A 21470-nucleotide genomic window follows, 5' to 3' on the forward strand; every position below is an offset into this window, starting at 1 on the left:
CAACGCAACATAATAAAATGTATTCATTGGGTTTAAACATCCTGAAGTTTTTACAAAAGTCATTTTCTTGTCTTTTGCAACTTTCTAGAATTTACAAATTCGGCCTACAGCAATGTAAAAACAGTGCCAGAGAAATTTTAAAAGTGCCTTGTAATTGAGCAGTTTTCTTCCTTGGCGTGTTTGTCTTCTTTATTTGTCTTGCTAAGAGCCTTGTTTTACTATTTTATTACCTACAAACCCTATTCCCTCAATTCCTGGTTTACTATCATTATTTCCTAAATGTTCTTTTTCATTTTTGCTGGATTATTTTTGAGGCCCTAACGTAGTAAGAATTAGAGAACAAGAAGTATGGTTTAAATAAAAATGTTTTCCTTTGTCTTTAAGAATATTTGAACCTTAAAAATCTGTGAATATTGTGAGTCTATCAATAAAGAGAAATAAATCTTTTCAAGGCAGTGAAATTTTTATAGGAAATTTCTATTTGTAATAGAAAATACTGGTGTAACTAGTATAACCAAATGGTTACAAATGGAATCCATTATTCACATATTTCTTCTAAAAATATACAGTGAGCTTCTTTCTTGGGAATAATGCTACCTGAAAAAGTATTAAAGGAAAAACCCAATATGAACCCTTCCCAGAAAGAAAACATATTCTGACTGTTTGATGTAGGCATTAAGAAAAGGGGTAAATAACAGCACATATATCATCTTAGAGGGGCTTCTCAGGTGGCGCTAGTGGTAAAAGAACCCACCTGCCAATGGAGGAGAAGTAAGAGATGAGGGTTCAATCCCTGGGTCGGGAAGATCCCCTGGAGGAGGGCATGACAACCCACTTCAGTGTTCTTGACTGGAGAATCCCATGGACAGAGGTGCCTGGGGGGTGACCGTCCACAAGGCTGCAAAGAGTCAGACATGACTGAGGTGACTTAGCATGCATGCACAGGATCTTCGAACAGGAAATGAGCATTAAGTGCTAAATGAGTACTGCAAATATTATATAATTTTAAGCATTGGGAAACAGACTTTTCACAGCTGACCTGACCTGGGTCCTTTGGAAAGTAGATCCTCAGACTTGGATGAAGTGCTGACCCTTTATTTGGGAGGTGTAAGCCCAGACAACTGAGGACAGTGGGGAAAAAAGCCAGGAAAAGATGAAAAGCCTTATAATGTCATAAGAAGCACTAGAGTACTGGCCACAACTTCAGGACAACCTCCGGGACAAAGCCTCTGCTGGCAGACATGTTCAACAGCACACGCAATGTTGGTAAAAGGACCGTAAAAATGCAACCACTCCTCAGACGGGTCCACAGGAGAGAGAAAGGAGGTGGAATTTGCCTTCCATTTTCACTGCTTAAGGTTCAACCTCAGGGGAGCCACCTCCCCACCCGTCTGTCTTGCTCAACAGCCAGTATCCCAAGCTCCTAGGGTTGTATTTTGTCCATATCTGCAAGAAAGAGTGACTCAGGCTTGGATGATGTGCCAACTAAGAGAGAAAAGGGAAGTCATTAGGAAATAAGCCTGAGATTACAACAGGTTTGAAAGGTCAGGGAAAACGTACAGGCTTTCAGATGAGAGAAATCTGGATAATTCAAGAGAGTAGGTGTTTAGAGGGGAAACAGTGCAAGTAAAGTAGGAAAGAAAAGAATGCACACATAGAATATTTATAAAAACACCAAGTGTGGTAGAGAGAGTTTTGGATTCAGATATGACTGGACAAGGTGTTTGGTAGAGTCTGGTTAGTACTGAGTGTTAGGCTAAAACACTTACACTTGACTCAGGCCAGAAAGGCACCACTAATTCCTAAGTGAGCTGAGCATGTGACAAATGTGGCATGTTCAGAGCATGAATTTGACAGTGACATATAAGACTGTTTTGAGGAGTGGCAGCTATGCTGCCAAAGAACAATGAAATGGAAATGATTTTCAAACCACCTTTTATTAAATGTGCCTAATGTGCTAGATACATGTTAAGAACTTTCAGGTATTATCTCATTTAATTCTATACAGTATAAACATGTAAGGCAATTCCCCCTTATAGATGAGAAAAATGAGGTTCTGAAAAATCAAGTAACTTGCCCAAGGTCACACAGCTAATAATCTCACCCTGCATTCCAACCTAGACCAACTACAAAATGGATATTTTCACTACTAAGGCATTGGTCTAAAATCTTTTACTGCATAGCATTTTCAGTTTAATAAAATCTAAATATGGCTAGCACAGGGGCTTCCCAGGTACTGTTAGTGGTAAAGAACCTGCCTGCCAATGCAGGAGATAAAAGAGATGAGAAGCAGGTTTGATCTCTGGGTTGGGAAGATCCCCTTGGAGAAGGGAATGACAATCCACTCCAATGTTCTTGCCTGGGAAATCCCATGGACAGAAGAGCCTAGTGGGCTACAGTCCATGGGGTCACAAAGAATCAGACATGACTGAAGTGACTTAGCGCACACACACACACACACACACACACACACACACACACACTTATAGCATAAAGTTTAAATATGAAATTTTCATTGTATTATAATTTCACCAAACTCCCATGTACTGAGATCTATCAAATCAATCCTCAAAATCTTCATCTTTTAAAGAGAAATCACAGACCTCCTACTCAGAACATTGTGAATTTAGTTCTGACGGCAACAGCCCATTACCCACACCTCACCGACAGAAGAGAAGACCAGGAGTGAATGTGAAGTTCATTAAAAAAAAAAAAAGAAAAAAACCCGTTGTGTCTTGCTCTCCCCAGCCTCCTGCCCATTCCACCCTGGAGAGAAGGATGGTGTGCCTTTCACCCTAGGCTAAACCAGAGGGAGCGCTTCATGTGTGTGCTCCGGAATTTGAGTAGGAAAGAGACAGATCTAGAAAGTTGCTTCTAGAGTGTTTCAGGAGAGATTTCTCTGGGAGTGAGCTATTCGTCCACCAACAGAGAGCCAGGGGCATGTTCCCCATGAATCATACATAGACATCTGGATGAAAGCAAGCGTGCTTGAAGAGGATGTGTGCCAAAAGTTTTCCTGACGGGAGAGAGATGACCTCAGCGGAGAGGGCATGCACATTAACTGAGATAATGGGGCAGGGAGCTGTAAGTGAGAAGCCAGAAAAAGTAGAACCCACACCGAGGATTTCAGCTGGACCCCACAGCTTTCTCTAAGGAGCCCTGAGAAGGGGACAGCTGTGACATTTGTCACCTCTGATTACAGTTCTGTCCCTGAAAAAGACTTTTTCTGTCCTTCGCTACTGCTCCTCCCCACTCTAAACCTGGAGATGAAGAAGCATAAGTAGAGTGGAATAAAGAAAGCAAGAAACTGTCCACCACAACCCTCTTACCACAAGGCATGCACCTGTGAAGTGGGCTCAATACTTTGGCCACCAGATGCAAAGAGCTGAATCCTTGGAAAAGACCCTGATGCTGGGAAAGATTGAGGGCAGGAGGAGAAGGGGAGACAGAGGATGAGAGGGCTGCATGGCATCATCGATTCAAGGGACATGAGTTTGAGCAAATTCCAGGGGAGAGGGAAGGACAGGAAAGCCTGGCGTGCTGCAAATCATGCTGTTTCAGAGTCAGAAACGACTTAGCGACTGAACAAACAACAGGGTGGGACAGAAAGAAAAGTTTTAAATTGGTAGGGAGTCTGAAGATTTTATATTAGACTGCATTGAACTTGAAAATACCCATGCCTCTATGACTCACCGACATTTTATCCAAATGCCTGAGGAAACAGTAGAATGCAGATGGGGTCCCGGAGTGAGCAGACAGGAAAAAGAATGAAGTTGGTTTCTGCGAATGTCCCTCAGAGGCCAGTGCTTTCACATGCTGCCTATGTTTATTTACTCACACTGTAGTTACTTCTCTAGTACTTTTAAAACCATACTAAAATATAAAACATAAATAATACATGCCTTCAATATATTAAAGATAAGATTAAAAGTAGTGGAAACTCTAATGCTGTAATTCCACTTTGAAAGTCAATCTGTTGTAATAGTACTCAAATATATTGAGATACATATAATATATTTTATAATTGTAATAATCACCATATAAGACAAGGATTTGGTGTATATGGGGTGGGGTGATGCTCAGTGGGAGAGAAAGAGATGGTTGTTGCATGCATATGAAAGAGTACTGACAGTTGGTTAGGGAAAATTAGTTTAATGTAGCAAAAGGAAAAAACTTAGACCAGCGACTCAGACAGTAAAGAATCTTCCTGCGATGCGGGAGACCTGGGTTCAATCCCTGGATTTAGATCCCCTGGAGGAGGGCATGGCAACCCACTCCAGTATTCTTGCCTGGAGAATCCCCATAGACAGAGAAGTCTAGCAAGTAGTTGATGGGGTTGCAAAGAGTCAGACATGACTAAGCAACTAAGCAAAGCACAGCACAGAATATATTGTGATATTATAAGATCTCTGTTGAGATTAAAAAAAAAAATGTTTAATGAAAATAAGACCCTGACGAGTGTAAGTGGTAAAGGCAGATTAATAACGTACTAGCCTTTGTGATTTTAATCCAACTATCCACATTCTTAAACTCTTATACTACAGTTGATCTCTCTTCTTAGGCAGAACCTGTCTCTATCTGGTCAAAAGAAGAAATTCAGAGGAGAAAAACTATCCAGTGAAAGGAAAGACCCCTCTCCTTCCATTCCACAGAACAATCTTTGGGGAAAGAAATAGGCCCCTATTGGATACCAAAACAGAACTCTCAGATACATGAAATTCTATTTTGAGGTTTTTAGACTATAAAAATGAATAAAATACAGTGCCTTCTTAGGTTTAATTTTATGAATTTTGTCTTTTACCAGTTGTCCAAAGCAGAAGATGATATTGCAAGTAATTCAGAAACATTTGTTCCTTTTTGGTTAAAGCCTGCCACCATGTGGCTACTTTGAAAAACAACATTGTTAGAAGTGATTTTTGTTAAGCATTTAGATCTGGAAGGAAAAACAGGCTTATGCAGAATACAGTGTGAGCTTCCCTGTGTGTTAATCTAATCAACATAGAGTATCCATTTGTGGTAACAGTATTACTATGCAAAGAATTCCACATGAATTATTCATTTATTTCTCACTACCAGACTTTGGTAACTCAGTACTAAAGAATCCTCCTCCAATGCAGAAGACATAGGTTCTATCCCTGGGTCGGGAAGATCTTCTGGAGAAGAAAATGGTAACCTACTCCAATATTCTTGTCTGGAGAATTCCATGGACAGAGGAGCCTGGCGGGCTAGTCCATAGGGTCACAAAGAGTTGGAAATGTCTTAGCGATTAAAAATAACAACAACAACAATCAGACCTTGAGGTAGATAAATGACATTCTTGTAGTTGGCAAGTATTATTTCTTTCACCTTGCAGAGTCCTGACACAAGTCCAGGATAGGAATTTTCAGATTCTAGATTTGTCTCTAAAGTCAAAGAACTGCATCTAGAGTATCATCTGACTACCATGTACCACTGCTGAATTTCCATCCACTTCTGTTTGACACTGGAACTAGATGTGAAAGTGCGTGAAAGTGAAAGTCACTCAGTAGTGTCTGATTCTTTGCCACCCCATGGACTATACAGTTCAAGGAATTCTCCAGGCCAGAATACTGGAGTGAGTAACCTTTCCCTTCTCCAGGGGATCTTCCCAACCCAGGGATTGAACCCAGGTCTCCCGCATTGCAGGAGGATTCTTAACCGGCTGAGCCACAAGGGAAGCCCAAGAATACTGGTATGGGTAGCCTATCCCTTCTCAGTGGATCTTTCCAACCTGGGAATCAAAATGGGATCTCCTGCATTGCAGGAGGATTCTTTACCAACTGAGCTATCAGGGAACTAGATGTATCAAGACCTAATTGATAGGGCCCACATGGGGTCTCATTGATAAGATGGCTCATTATGTCGGCCTTCCAAAGTCCCTTTATGCCACAACTGGGATATTGGAAGGTTGACTGTCCAAATCCCCCTCTAGGGATCTGGACATCCCCTCCTGGCCCTGAGCAGGAGTCATCTGACCCAGCTCGACCCCACCTCTTCTTCCCCCTCCCCACTGGCCTCCGTGACCATAAACCCCATAGTTTAGGATGCAGATAACCCATCTGTTGCCTCTCACCATGCTCCAATTCATATCCATCTCAAAGACCCCTCTAAATTCCCCAGTCAACCACAATACCCCATCTCCCAAAAACATCAACAGGGTAAACCTGCTGTTACTAAACTCCCACGTCAGGGCCTCTTGCACCCAACTCACTCTCCCTATAACAGCCCTGTCCTACCTGCCAAAAAGCCAAATGGCTCCTATCACCTGGTCCAGGACCTGTGACATATCAATGCGGTTGTTATCCCCATACACCCAGTAGTTCCAAATCCCTATACTCTTCTCTCTCTCATTCCCTCTTCCATGACCCATTTCACTGTTCTAGACCTCAAAGATGCCTTCTTTACTATTCCTTTACACCCAGACTCTCAAGACCTCTTTGCCCTTACCTGGATTGATCCAAACAATCATCGCTCCCAACAGCTGACAAGGACAGTCCTTCCACAAGGCTTTCGTGATAGCCCTCATTTTTTTGGCCACGCTCTAGCATCAGACCTAACCTCTCTTGACCTTACTCCAAGTACTGTCTTCCAATATGTGGATGATCTCCTTTGTAGTCCTTCGCTTACACACTCAACAACACACTATACAACTCCTCAGTTTTCTAGCTGATAGAGGCTATTAAGTTATCTCCCACCAAGGTTCAGCTCTCTCTTCCTAGAGTCACCTATCTTGGAGTCCTTTCAACACCAATGAAAAAAATATATTACCATAGAAAGTCCCTTATATCCACCCCTACATATATCCACTCCCTACATCAAAAATAAAGATCCTGTCCTTCTTGGGGTTAGCTGGATATCTATGCCTCTGGATTCCTCTTGGCACAACCCCTATATCAAGCCAACTGAGTAGATCTTTCAGAACCCCTAAAGCTAAAATCAAATATCCATTCAGCCTTTAACATTCTTAAGCAAGTCTTTCTCCCAGCCCTCAAAGTCTACTCCTCTAGGATGCTTTCTCTGGAACCTAAAAGTCTTGGGCTTCCAAGGGGAGATAAGACCAAAAAGACTTATTTACTATTCTAACACTGTCTGGCCACAATACAGACTTGATAATAGGTCCCAATGGCCAGAAAATGAAACTCTGGATTTTAATACTCTACAGGACCTCCATAATGTCTGCCGCCACAACAGCAAGTGGTTAGAAATCCCTTATTTTCAGGCTCTCTTCACTCTCTGCTCTCGACCCTCTCTCTATGAGTCCTGTTCTACTTCTCAATTACTCTTAGCCCACTCTGGGCCACATCCTCCTAATACAATGTCTCCTGATCCCTGTTCAGACTTTTCTTCTTCTTCTTTGGACCACAGCCCACCCCCTATCACTCCCAATCCCATTGCAGCCACTCCAGATTCAATTCCAACAACCTCCACCTTCTGTCCCCTCCTCCCTCCATCCTTCTGGGAGCAGCAGCTCCCAAGCCCCTCCCCAGCCTGTGCCTGAGGCAAGCTCTGAGACCTCAGCCCCACCCTCTACCCTGAAGGTCCCAAGGCTTTACCCTGACCTCCCTAGATCCCCTCCCTGTATCCGGTCTGAACAACCTTAAAACAGGATACTTCACTGCAGGACCCCGCTTCTTCCCTCGCCCCACTCCTCCTTTACAAGAAGTAGCTGGAGCAGAATGCGTTGTTCGGGTTCATGTCCCATTCTTCCTCACTGATCTATCTCAGATTAAAAAGCACCTTGGCTCCTTCTCCTCAGACCCTGGCAATTATCTAAAAGAATTCAAGTATCTTACCGAGTCTTATGACTTAACCTGGCATGATACTCACATCGCACTTTCCTCCACTCTTCTCCCAGAAGAGAAAGAATGCGTATGGCAAGCCTCTCAGGCACATGCTCTTGAGACACACGGACTAAGTCCGTAGGGGCAATGGCTGTCCCCCGAGATGATCCCAACTGGGATTATCAGGCAGGGAGACCTGGGAGAGCAACCCGCAGTCATATGGGTGCTTGCCTCGTTCTGGGCCTTCAAAGGGCAGGGTATAAAGCCTTCAACTTCGATAAGCACTGGGAAATAACTGAAAGACTAGGTGAAAACCTGGCACAATTTCTAGCCAGGTTAAAGGAAGCCCTACAAATATATACAAAATTAGACTCCACTTCAGCAGAGGGCACCATTGTCCTTAACACCCATTTTATCTCCCAGTCATCCCCAGATATCCAAAAGAAACTAAAAAGGCAGAAGGCCCTCAAACCCCTCAACGAGACCTTTTAATTTATCCTTTAAGATTCTCAATAACCGGGAAGAACAGGCAAAGCTAGAGAAGGCCCAACGAGATCAGGCCAAATATCACTTTTTAGCCACTGCCCTACATGACTCCAAGCGTCCATCAACCAACAAAGAAAGGAAGTCACCTGGGCCCTGCTTCAAATGCAGCAAAGAAGGCCACTGGGCTTGTTCATGCCTAAAGCTAAGGTCCCCTCCGGGTCCATGTCCCAGCTGTGGCATAAGGGGACATTGGAAGGTTGACTGCGCAAATCCCCCTCTAGGGATCCATCCGCTCATCCCCTCCTGGTCCTGACCAGGAGTCCTCTGACCCAGCTCTGCCCAGCCTCCTTGGACTCGCCGCTGAAGACTGACGGTGCCCAGGACCCCAGGCCCTGACTCTCGTCACCTCTAGGGAGGCCAGGGTAACTCTGACAGTGGGGGTAAGCCAATCTCCTATCTCATGGACACAGGGGCCACTTACTCTGCACGCCTGCCTACTCCGGAAAAGCCGAGGGCTCTCAGGTCTCTGTTTGGGGGTTGACAGTTTAATATCTATGCCACAAATAACTGAGCCTCTGCCTTGCACACTTCAAGATACCCCATTTTCCCATTCTTTTCTCATACTCCCAAAATGCCCCACTCCTATTCTTGAGAGAGACCATAAGGCAAGTGCAGGGAAAAAGAGAGAGAGCCGGGCAGTCAGGCAAGAAAAGGCAAATTTATTAGAGGGAAAAGAGAGAGTGACTGGCTCCTACGGAGAACCAGCACCCTCCCTTTCGGACGGGGTCCTTCTTATACTCCACCAATGAAAATTCTCTGAAGGGGTGGTTAATTTTTAACCTGTAGTTGAGTCCTGTGGCCACATAGCCAGAGGTCTGGGATCTGGGTGGTCTTGCAGCTTTGAGAAGACGGGTGCCAGTGAGAAAACAGAATGCCATTTGGGCAGTTTGGGCAGTCTCACGGATCACTGTGATTTTATTCTTTGTTTGTGAGGTTGACATAAAGAGCCATCTTATCAATGAGAACCCGTGTGGGCCCTATCACTAATTTTTTCCCCCAAGTTTTGAAGTTTCTGGCATTTTTAGGAATATTAATTACATTTTTCAAATAAAAAATATACCTAAGCTTCACTTTGTACTAGGATGACAAGACAGTAGTGATAGTACAGTGTAACATTAATAGTGAAAGGGCAAAATAATCATCTTGTTAAGAATTAGTACCAAGTATTTCAATTTTTCAATTATGTCAAACAAATCACAAGAGAAAAATAAAAATAATAAGTCACAAGGAAAAATTACCAAATCTGAAGCTTACTGTTCTGATTTGATCTTTCTCCAGTTTTCTAAGTCTAAAATATACCCTTTGAAGGTTAGGGTACAATGTTGTTGGTGTTAGTATTTGCAATACTCAGGATTTAAGTTGATTTGGCACTAGAGACATCAGTTGTCAAAGCAATCTTGAGGAGAAAGAATAAAGCTGGAGGCGTAACCCACTCAGACTTCAGATAATACTGCAAAGCTATAATAATGAAAACAGCATGGTATCAGCACAAAAACAGATATATGGATCAATGCAACAGAATAGAGTCCAGAAATAAACCCCCAAACCTGTGGTCAATTAATCTTTGACAAAAGGGGCAAGAATATACAATGAAGAAAAGACAATCTCTTCAGTAAGTAGTATTGGGAAACCTGGACAACTATATGTAAATCAGTGAGGTTAGAGCCCTCCCTCACACTATACACAAAAATAAACTCAAAATGGCCTAAGGATTTAAATATAAGACAGGACACTGTAAAACTTTTAGAAGACAGCATAGGTAAAACATTCTCTGACATAAATCATACCAGTGTTTTCTTAGTTCAGTCTCCCAAGGCAATAAAAATAAAAGCAAAAATAAACACAAATGGGACTTAATCAAAATTATAAGCTTTTGCATAGACAAGGAAACCATAAGCAAAATTAAAGATAACCTATGAGCCGGGAGAAAATATTTGCAAATGATGCAACTGACAAGGGATCAATTTCTAAAATATACAACAGCTCATACAACTCAACAACAACAAACAACGCAATAAAAATGGGCAGAAGACCTAAATAGGCGATTATCCAAAGAACACATACAAATGGTAAATAGGCACATGAAGAGATATGATCAACATTGCTAGTTATCAGAGAAATGCAAATCAAAACTACAATGAGGTATCACCTCACACCAGTCAGAAGAGCCATCATTAAAAAATCTACAAATAACAAATGCTAAAGACAGTGTAGAGAAAAGGGGATCCTTCTGTACTGTTGGTGGGAATTTAAATTGGTGCAGCCACTATGGAAACCATTAAGGTTATTCCTTAAAAACTAATAACAGAGCTACCATATGATATGGTATTCCCACTTCTGGGCAAGTACTTGGAGCAAACTATACTTTGAAAAGATAAATGCACCCCAATGTTCCTAGCAGCACTATTTACAATAGCCACGACATGCAAGCAACCTAAATGTCCACGGCCAGATGGACAGATAAAGAAGATGTGCTATATACACATGATGCAATAATACTCAACCATAAAAAAATGGAAATAATATCATTTGCATGGACAGACCTAGAGACTGCCATACTGAGACAGACAAATAGCACATATATGTGGAATCTAAACTTCAATGCAAATGAACTTATTTATGAAACAGAAACATATTCACAAACTTATGGTTACCAAAGAGAAAAGGGAGAGGTAGGGATAAACTAGAAGTTTGGGATTAGCAAATACAAACGACTATACTGTATATAAAATAAACAACAAGGTCCTGGTCCTACCGTTTAGCACAGGGAACTGTACTCAATATTTCTGTAATAATCTAAAATGAAAAAGAATGCTAAAAAGAATATATATATATATACATACACACAAAAATATATACAACTGAGTCACTTTGTTGTACACTAGAAACTACCAATACATTGTAAATCAACTATACTTCGATTAAAAAAATAATACTAATGTACTGTAAATCTTTAAGTATTAATTTTTTGAGGAGCTTCTATTCTGTTTTCCCTAGTGGCTATACCAATTAATATATCTCCCCAACAGTGAACATGGGTTCCCTCTTTTCCACACAGTTGCCAACACTTATTTGTCTTTTTGATTGTAGCCATTCTGACAGGTATGAAGAGATATCTCATTGTGGTTTTGATTTGTATTTCTCTGATGAATAGTGTTGTTTAGCATCTTTTCACATGCTTGTTGGCCATCTAAATGCATTCTTTAGAAAAATATCTATTCAGGTCTTCTGTCCACTTTTTAATAGAATTATTTGTGTTTTATGTTGAGTTGTATGAATTCTTTGTATATTCTGAATATAGATATTCAGACTGTTATTACTTAAATCATTATTGATACAGTTGGGTTAATAGCTACCATATTCTGATGACGGGAAAGATTGAGGGCAGGAGGAGAAGAAGGTGGCAGAGGATGATAGTTGGATGGCATCACTGATTCAATGGACATGGACTTGGACAAACTCTGGGAGGTGGTGAAGGTCAGGGAGGCCTGGCCTGCTGCAGTCCATGGGGTCCCAAAGAGTCAGACACGACTGAGCAACTGAACAACAAACTGTCTTTTTAATCTTTCTTTTGTTTATTCTTTGCTTCCCTTTCCCCTTCTTTTTCTGCTTTCGATGGATTTCATTGAGCACTTTATATAATTTGAACATTGTCTCCTCTCTCAGTATATCAATTATTCAATTATACTACTTAAATTTTTTTAAATAGTTTTTTTAGACTGTGAAATAAATAAATTAATCTAAGTCACCTTCAAGTAACTGTACCACTTCATGCATAACACAGGTTTCTTATAAAGAGCATTTATAATCCCTCTGTCGCTTTCTTACGATATTTCTGTCACTCATTTCACTTAACCATATGTTCTAGTCATCCAATACATGTGACTATTCTTAACAGTTATATTTTATATTTATCAAAATAAAAATAAAATTATTCATTTCTTCCTTCTCCAACTCTTCCTTATTTACGTAGACCTAAGTTTCTGACTTACATCAGTTCCATTCTCTTAAATGCACTTCTTTTGATATTTCCTTTATAGCATGACTTCTGGGGATGAATTTTCTAAGTTTCTGTGTGAGTTTGTGTGATGTGTATATGTGTGTGTGTGTGTGTGTGTGTGTGTGTGTGTGTGCGTTCGCACTAGAAAAAGAGAGAGAGAAAGTCATAACATTCTTTTGAAGGACATTCTTTTAAAGGGCAATGTCGCTGGATATAGAATTCTCAGTTCTAATTTTTTTGTTTTTTCCTTTTAGTACTTTCATTCTACTCTTCTTATTTGCATAGTTTCTGATGTGAAGTCCACTTTAATTCTTATTTTTCTTCCTCTGCAGGTAAAGTGTTTCCTCTCCATCTCTTGGTTTCTTTACAGATCTTTGTCTTTGTCTTTATTTTCCTGTCGTGTGAACATGCTATGTCTAGGTGTAGTTTTTATGAGATGTTTTTGTTTTGTTTTGTTTTAGTTTGTTTGTTTTGTGTTTAACCTGTGTTATTCTCTGAGCTTCCTGGATCTGTAGCTTGGTGTCTGCTATTAATTTTGGAAATATTTTGCCCTTTATTACTTCAAATATTTCTTCTATTCTCATATTCTCTTTCTTTTCATTCTGGCATTCCTAATATACAAATGTTACTTTTAGAAATGTCCCAAGTTCATGGAGTTTCTACTTTTTTAATTCTTTTTATTCTATGTATTTCAGTTTGGGAAGTTTCCATTGGTCAGTGAAACTCACCAAATCCTTCTTCAATTGTGTTCATATTGATGAGACACTTAAAGCATTTCCATTTCTATTATATTGCCTTTGATACTGAGCATTTCCTTTTGACACATTCTTACAGTTTTTGTCTGTCTGCTTACATTATTTGTCTCTCCTCGGTTATTTTCCTTTTTCAATTGGAATGCATATAATTCATAGTTATTTTAAGTTCTCATTTTAGTAATTCCAATATTTGTGTCTTGTCTGAGTCTGACATTGATGCTTGCTTTGCCTCTTCAGATCTTTTTATTGACTTTTGGTATACCTTGCAGATTTTTGTTAAATGCCAGTGATGCTGTGTTGGAGAACAGGTTTTAAAGTAAATAGGCCATTAGCATGAGGGTGTATGCCAATCTGAATAGGAGTTGCTTGTTAATTAATGCCTGCAGTAGCTGTTGGGGCCAGTGGCTTTATATTCCTCTATTGTTCTAATTTTTGTCTCCTTTCCCCACCCTGGGCTTCCCTCCATATACCCTCCTCAGGGAACGTCTGCATCTCACAGCTCTGTCAGCTGTATTGCACTGTCATTTTACTGGAATCCAATGTGGGGGCGATATGTTGTGGGGTAGGAGATTCATACTGTCATCTTATGATTCAATCTTCCAGTCTCCCAGTGCACCTGCAGCTCTGGGCTAAGACCTCAGACCTCGACTGGTGTTTCCACAATCATTGCTTAGCTTCCCTCCACACTTTAGGTTAGACAGGGAGGCAAGAATGACCTGGGTCAGGCAGAATTCCCTTCCACTACCTGGGATAAGGCTCTGGGTAAAATCTTTTCCCTTTGAAAAGTGGCTTTTGTTGTGGACATATCACACAATGATTACTCTTCCTCTCTTCCTGCCAGAATCACAAAGATAGAGAATTTGCATGCGCACTATGAAAGCCCAGTGGGGCTCTTGGAGATAAAACCTGGGAATCTACCGGGGTCAGTCCAAGACCACAGCCCCCATGGGTTTTTCCAGTCTCATGCTAGTCCACACTCAGCCTCCAGCAATTCATCAAAATGATCATTTAAGTGTCCTTACCAGTTTATGACTCCAGCAACTTCTGCTCTTGGTAAGTAGATCTCATCTGTGACTCTCTGAATTTACCTGTCTCTCCAGATTTCAGGGTAACAAATTTCTTTATAATCTCAGGTCTCTGATGAGTCCAAGAAAAGTCACTGATTTTCAGACTGTTCTTCCTTTCCTTGCAGGCACAGAAATGACGTTTTATAAGCTCTTTGCACATTGGAGTTTAAACACTGGAATTCTGTAACTTGAAGACTTTTGTTGTGGTGTTCATCAAGTTTCTTTCTATGAAATAGCATCTCTTCTATGAGTTCATCACATACAGAAGGATTTCATGAAGAAAAACTAAACACATAGGATCTTCTAACATATTTATCAAACAAACACAAAGTGCATGCACTAACACTGCCAAGCATCATTCTCTCATAAAGCTAAATATCTTTTTATATAGTATTGCAGTCTTTGGTTTTAGAAGGGTTGCTTTTGCAACTCTCCATGGATACATAAATATATAACAACTATGTTTATGGTTCCACCTGCAGTTTTCAAATGCTCTCTGCATATCTGGTTGACCTGAGTTGAGATCAACTAGTGAGTAAAAGACAGAAATATCAAATCTCATCATGGACAGTCATCACCCCCCGAGAATTATCAGTGATAACCCTATAGACTTAAATGTGTCATCTTGATAAAGTTATTGCCATATGAATGTTACTCTGAACCACATTAATGAAGAGTTATAAGGTGGCTATTCATACACACCGAGTAACTTCTGCTTCACAACCAAGAAGAGAATACTTCAAGTAGAGAATATTCCAGAGATAAAGGCCTATAAGAAGAATGGTGCGTCTGATTACTTCTGGGGAAGGAGATACAGTCTTAAAAGTGAAAATGGTAGTCATTCAGCCATCTCCAACTCTTTGTGACCCCACGGCCTGTAGCCTGGCAGGCTCCTCTGTCCATGGGATTCTCCAGGCAATAATACTGGAGTGGGTTGCTATTTCCACCTTCAGGGGATCTTCCCCACACAGGGATTGAACAGGGGGCTCCTGCCTTGCAGGCAGATTCTTTACCATCTGAGCTACCAGAGAAGTCCTACAGACTTAGTTAGGAGCAAAGCAGTTTTGAGATTAGAAGGTAGTGTAGTTTCAAGCTGTACATGGGGTTCTGGTTTGTATGTCCTCTATGGAAATAGTCTCTTGATCACCAGGTCTTTCACACACAATGCTTGTAGACATGCTCTAGAAAATGGTTCATACAATGTATTTCAAAGAAATGAAATGATCTGTGTCACCAGTTTCATTCATGCTTGGTGTACCTACATTTCCCAGTTGACCTATGGCGCCTTTCATCTTGATGACCATAATATACTGCTCTCTACACTTGATTCTCCTGTCCCATCAGCTTATCTGGCTGCAGTGCAAGCTGGCCACTGCCCACTCTCCTATGCATCATCCAATCCAATATGAATTATTTTTAACTAAGAAAGCTATTTTTAAAAATAGCCAGACTCGAGAGAGGCGCATATTGAACTCATCAACAGATATACAGCAGGATGCTATAATTAAGGCTTCACATGGAATCTAAACTCTGAGTTGTAATCTTGAAATTGATATCAGTTCTACTCTCCATTTTCTAGTCTGAAATAATAATATTTATAAATATTAGTACATTGTGAACTCTAAAGTTCCAGGCAAACCTAAGATACTATCTCCTTCCAATTCTATAGTGCTTAAAAAATTACAATATTGCTTTTTTTCTCAAGTGCTTTAACTAGAAAAAAGTTATCTTTTATTACGTAAGGGCAGCAAGCAAGAAGGAAATTAATGAACTTAAACAATGAAGCACAGCCACCACTTTGTAATTTTTGTTCTTAGGGAGTGTAGTCAGCAGAGTCTTAAGGTAGTACCCATCTACCCATCATCATGCCCTCTGCTATTCTTGCTTGGTCTGATACCCTCCCCTCCAGTGGAGGTGGGACTCATGAACTGCTTTTAACCAACAGAATATGCCAAAGGTGATATGATGCACTAGATTATGTGTATACACTCCAAAAGATTGTTAACTCATCTTGCAGAGACTCTGTCTTCCTTTTGCTGGGTTTGAAGACACAGGCTGCCATACTTACGAGCTGCTGTGTGGGGGAGAGCACGTGACAAGAAGCTGAAGGTGGCCTCCAGCTCAGAGAAAGAAGAGAACCGAGGCCCTCAATCTGGAAACTGAAAGGGACTGAATTCTGCCAACAATGCTGTGAGTGAAGAAGTTGATTCCTCACCATTGAGCCTCAGATGAGATCACTACTTGGCCAACACTTTGATTGCAACTTTGAAAGATCCTGAAGCAGAGGACTCAACTAAACTGCTCCCAGACTCCTGACTCAGAGAAACCGTGAAGAAATAAATGTGTGCAGTTCTAAGTCACCAGGTTTATAGTATCATTGTTAAGCAGCAACAGATAACTAATACACTGAGTTTTACTATGTTCTTCCTAATTTAAAGACTGAACATAACTTCTGTGATTGATTTTACTCATTTGTTCTAAATGAGCCCTCTTATTGAATTTTGTCACATAAAGAGGGAAAAATAGCTAACATTTATTGAACTCTTCCTTACACCAAGTAGTTTACAGGCATTATCTCTACTTTTGTCTTCCAACATGGAAGATACAGCTCTCCACCATCATTCATTAAATCAATCAAGCAATCAATCTGAAAATCACGATCTCCCTCCAGGACAGATAGGAAAGGAAGCACTTCATTCTAAGAGATATCTGGTGGGTTGTAAGGATTAGAATTCACTGAGCACAGAACTGTGCTTTAATAATACAGAACACTGCGAACAAGCAAAATTACTGCAAGCTTTGCCAAAATTATTAAAGACATAAACAACTGGCTGTGAATCAGTATGGCAGTTACATCATCTTATTCAATCTTCTTAATGGCATCAATTTACCATCTTGAGTTATGTAACTATTGGCTAAATGCAATCATCAAATAGGGATGAAAAACAGAGACAGATTTACCATTTGCAAGCAGGAGTCTACAATGAGGCAATCATCATAATGTACCCTTCAACAGGCAAAGATGAAACACAAGTTATCAAAGCAAAGATGCTTATTTCAAATCATAGTGCTTTTTTTTTTCAAAAAAAAGTTCTTTAAAAAAGAAAAAATAACATGTCTCAGCCCTGCTAGAGATCAGTTTGGACTATGACCTTAACATGATTGATGTAAATATCTTACTACCAGTTTCCTGAATCAAAAGCAAAAAAAAAAAAAAAATTATAAAATATTGTTCAGATTTAATATATGGACTCCCAAAAAAACTTAGTGATAGGACTATAGAGTAGTATTTTGATTGCAGGGACATATGTGGTTTCACTGAAAATAGTAACATGATATTAGAATTTCTTTGAATGTGTTTTTTTTAATTTGGAGCCAACAACACTTCTACATTTTCTGAAATATTTGTCTATGTGTTACTATATTTGTCTATGTATTACTTAAGTAGGCTCTGCTTCAACTTTATATGGACTATTTTTTTTAATTAAAATTTTTAACAGATTGTTCTGTCTGAATCGACTCATTGAACTTACTTAGATTTATTTAAAAATAAATACACAATTAGTATTGTCTTTCACACAACCATACAATAATATTTGACCTTACCCATCAATATTCAAATACATTTATTTATATTATTTTTATTTTTTGCTCCAAGGTTTTAGAAATTTACCATAATTTGTGACATTCCATAAATCTAATCCAGTATTCTTGTCTGGAGAATTCCCTGGACAGAAGGAACTGGTAGTCTACAGCCCATAGGGTTGCAAAGAGTTGGCCACAACTGAGCAACTAACACCTTCACACTTTCACTTTCAATGCTGTTTTTAAATGAATAAAATTGTTTCCTTCCCATGAAAATTGAAATTACATTTTCAATATTTTCCCAGTGTAGATATGATTAACAGTATTTAACTTTTATCTAGAACTTCTTCTAATTAAATTGACATATATCTCATATTCTGGCAGATGATAATCAACTTAGAGTTCACTCATGAGCTGATTTCACTTACTTTACAAATGAAGAAGTCCATCATGGAATGGTGAAATGACTTACACTTGACCCTGGAGAGAGAAGAAAGCAGAGTCAGTAGAATCCAATGATTGTCAGATTCTAAAACTGATCTTCCTTTGAGAGCAAAAATCAAGAGTCTTAACCACAATAGTATCCTATTTGTGATTGCTTGTGTTATTTTAGCTGAACACTGTTTTATAAATATTGAACTGTCAGTTTTCTTTTGTTTGTTCCTTCAGAAACCTCTCCTCCTCCTGTTATTCAGTCGCTAAGTCATGTCTGACTCTTTGTGATCCCATAGACTGTAACCTGCCTAGCTTCCCTGCCCTTTACTATTTCCTGGAATTTGCTCAAACTGATGTCCATTGAGTCAGCGATGCCTTCCAACCATTTCATCCTCTGCTGGCAAAACCATGCAAAGCATTTGAATTGAATAGTAGTTCATTTTTCTATGCTTTGCTGGTCTATTTGCGTTTCCTGTTTCCTTTGTCTTGTTATACATTCACGTGTAGGTGGAAAAGAAGGGGTTAATGTGTTCTGCCACTCTGAAATTACTACTCACAACTGAAATCACAGCTTAGTTTCTCTTAAAACACATGTTTGCCATTTTTAATCACAGACTCAGTGATTAAGAATGGAATGAAAAAGAGACATGACTTAGGAGCAATTCAAATAAACACAGAATTAAGATGTTGTGATATGTTTACAAAGACTAGAGACATCTGGAATATTCCAGCTAAATAGTACAGATAATGCACTCTTTCTTTTAATAAGGGCTTTGAGTACCATAAAATATCAAATGCTTAAGTACTACTGAGATCCTCTGTTATTTTTCCTTTGTCTTCTAGTAAACGCCAAGTTCTAAAGGTTTTTTTTTTTCCCAATTATATTGTGCTCATTACTTCTGACATTTTAGACCTTAATCTTCTTTATTAAGGAGAATCTATATTGTGTTCAAACAGTCTTATGTTAATCAAATCTCCATGAATTATGCTTGTCGTATGTGTCTATTCACTTAGAACACTCTCTATTGAAAAGAAAGATAATGTGATGTTAAATAGGAAGTAATATTCTGATTCCAATTAAAGAATTTCTCCTTCATTTTAAAGAGAAATGGATGTGGAATAATTTTTATACTTTGTGATTGTGTCAGTCAACATCAAGTTGCAGGGACTATTAGACAATATAGCTGTTTCAAGAAGAACATTTAGGGAATTGGGTGCTCTCAGATTTGTAGCAGGCATGGTGATAGAAACAGAAATGCCCCTCCATAAGCACTGTGAATTCTGCCACAATCAGCAAGGTGGAAAACAGGAGCCTACCACTAGAATAATTAACTTCACCAACACCAACAAGTAACTGTGATCCAGCCGGTTAGAAATTGTGGTAACTGCAAATGATAACAATTGTTACTTCTCTATACACAAGGATTGGACACTGGAACACCAGTGTGGACCTTCATTCACAGCTGTGCTGGCTGGCAGAGAACCAGCTGAAGTAGAATGAAGATGGCCTCTGCCCATGTTTACCTAACAAACTCCAAGTGGTTGCATTTAAACAGAGGACCGTTGTATGAACAACCATGGCTGAGAGGGTGTATGAAGAAAAACCTCTAGATTGCACACTGGAGATGGACTGGAAGGCTTGATGGAAGGTGAATGTCAAGCCATAGCATGCACCTTAGTGTTCTGATTTTTTTTTTTTTTTTAAGTCTCATTTTCTTTTTTGCTGTTCAATATCCTCTTCTGAGCCTCCTGGAATTATCTGTGAGTACCACCCTTTACCACATTTTAGAAAACAATGTTTTAGACTGTATCATCTGAACCATTTATTACTGCTTTTTAAGATTAAAAATGTATTTTTAATTTTAGGCATCCTATCTGGGATGAAATTGGGCAGACATTTGTTGAATGCTATCTGAATTTCAGACATCATGCTACCTTCAGAGAAAAGAATATGTTTTATTGTCCCCGCTCTGGTAGCATTTTGCCATTTGATATAATTAAGATAATGAAGTATTTAATAGAAGGAAGAGCAGAAAGAGGAAACTAGAATTAAAGTTTCATCAATAATTATTTTAGTCTCTGGATAAAGGACAGAATTACAAAGTTAAAGCCAAGGTAGGTGTTTTACAGGAAAATAAATTGATTTAACAATAGCAGCAACAACTGAAAAATAGATTTGAGACCCAAACTGATTAAATTGACAACAAATAATAATTTCTTAAAAAAATGAAAACAAATAGCTAATATATGAACAATATAATAGAAATATATGATAGAAGAAGACATCTTTTTATCCCCTGTAAATAAATCAGGATTTAAGACATATTATACTCAAATGTATTTCTTCGTTTTTCTGGGAGGACAACTCTGACATACTTTGGTTTCAATTACAAATTGATAGATTATTTCTGGAAGGCAACTTGGCATTAAGTAAAAAGGGTCCTTAAAAGTTTAAATTCTTTTAAAAATTTCTGCAATTTGACTAAAGATGATAGAAGCTATGTCTGTTTTATTCACCGTTGTCTCACCGCTGTAGCTTTTAAAGTATCTGATACACAGTTTTCAATAAATTTTCTTTGGAGAAGTGAGTAATAATTATCAAAGCATGAATTTAATAGTAAATTAACCCAAAAAAATCCTGAAGGTCAACATTGAAGGAAAAATTAATAACTTTTGGCCTATTCATATTACAAATACTATTCATCCAATAAAAATATTTATGTAAAATTATTATAATGGCAAGGGAATATGCTCATTAGGCAATAATACAAAGGTGTCTTATAGTAGTCTATATTTCATCATCTCAAATAAAGGTATAACACAAGATAATATGTTAGCTGTGGGTCAAGATTATTTGTTTTATTAGAATCAACACTTCTGTTGATTCTCCTAATTCTCCATACCCGTATTATAGATGGAAGTTACAGCTTAAATTGTCCTATATTTGCAAATGTTTTCATATGTTCAAAGTCTAGTAAACCTAGACTGAATATCACACCATTTTATTTAACACTTCTCCAAGACATTTATCTATACATGTTAGAGGTATCTATTTCCTTAATTCTCTTTATATTCCAGCATGAAATTCAACATCAGGCTCATTTTAATGTTAATGAAACCATTAACTATTACTCATATTTATATATTTTTAGCTTGAGATAAACAGTATACCTATACCTAATAAAAATTAAAATATAACCAATCCATGATATATTATACATTTCAACAAAAAAGTAGATTGTCACAAACAGTTGTTTGACTGAGCAGTTTCTCCAAATTATGG

The 21470-nt window shown here is 38.9% G+C and overlaps 1 long non-coding RNA gene across 1 annotated transcript in view; it reads right to left on the reverse strand.

Moving 5' to 3' along the window:
* The window catches only part of LOC136146087 (uncharacterized), a 103031-nt gene extending 84830 nt beyond the window's left edge, over positions 1-18201 (reverse strand). The window contains exon 1 of the long non-coding RNA XR_010658893.1: positions 18181-18201. This is a non-coding gene — a long non-coding RNA (uncharacterized lncRNA). The remainder of the gene's footprint in view (positions 1-18180) is intronic.
* Between the last annotated feature and the right edge of the window lie 3269 nt (positions 18202-21470).

This window comes from Muntiacus reevesi, chromosome 13 (genome assembly GCF_963930625.1).
Source record: "Muntiacus reevesi chromosome 13, mMunRee1.1, whole genome shotgun sequence".
NCBI classification, from domain to species: Eukaryota; Metazoa; Chordata; class Mammalia; order Artiodactyla; family Cervidae; genus Muntiacus; species Muntiacus reevesi.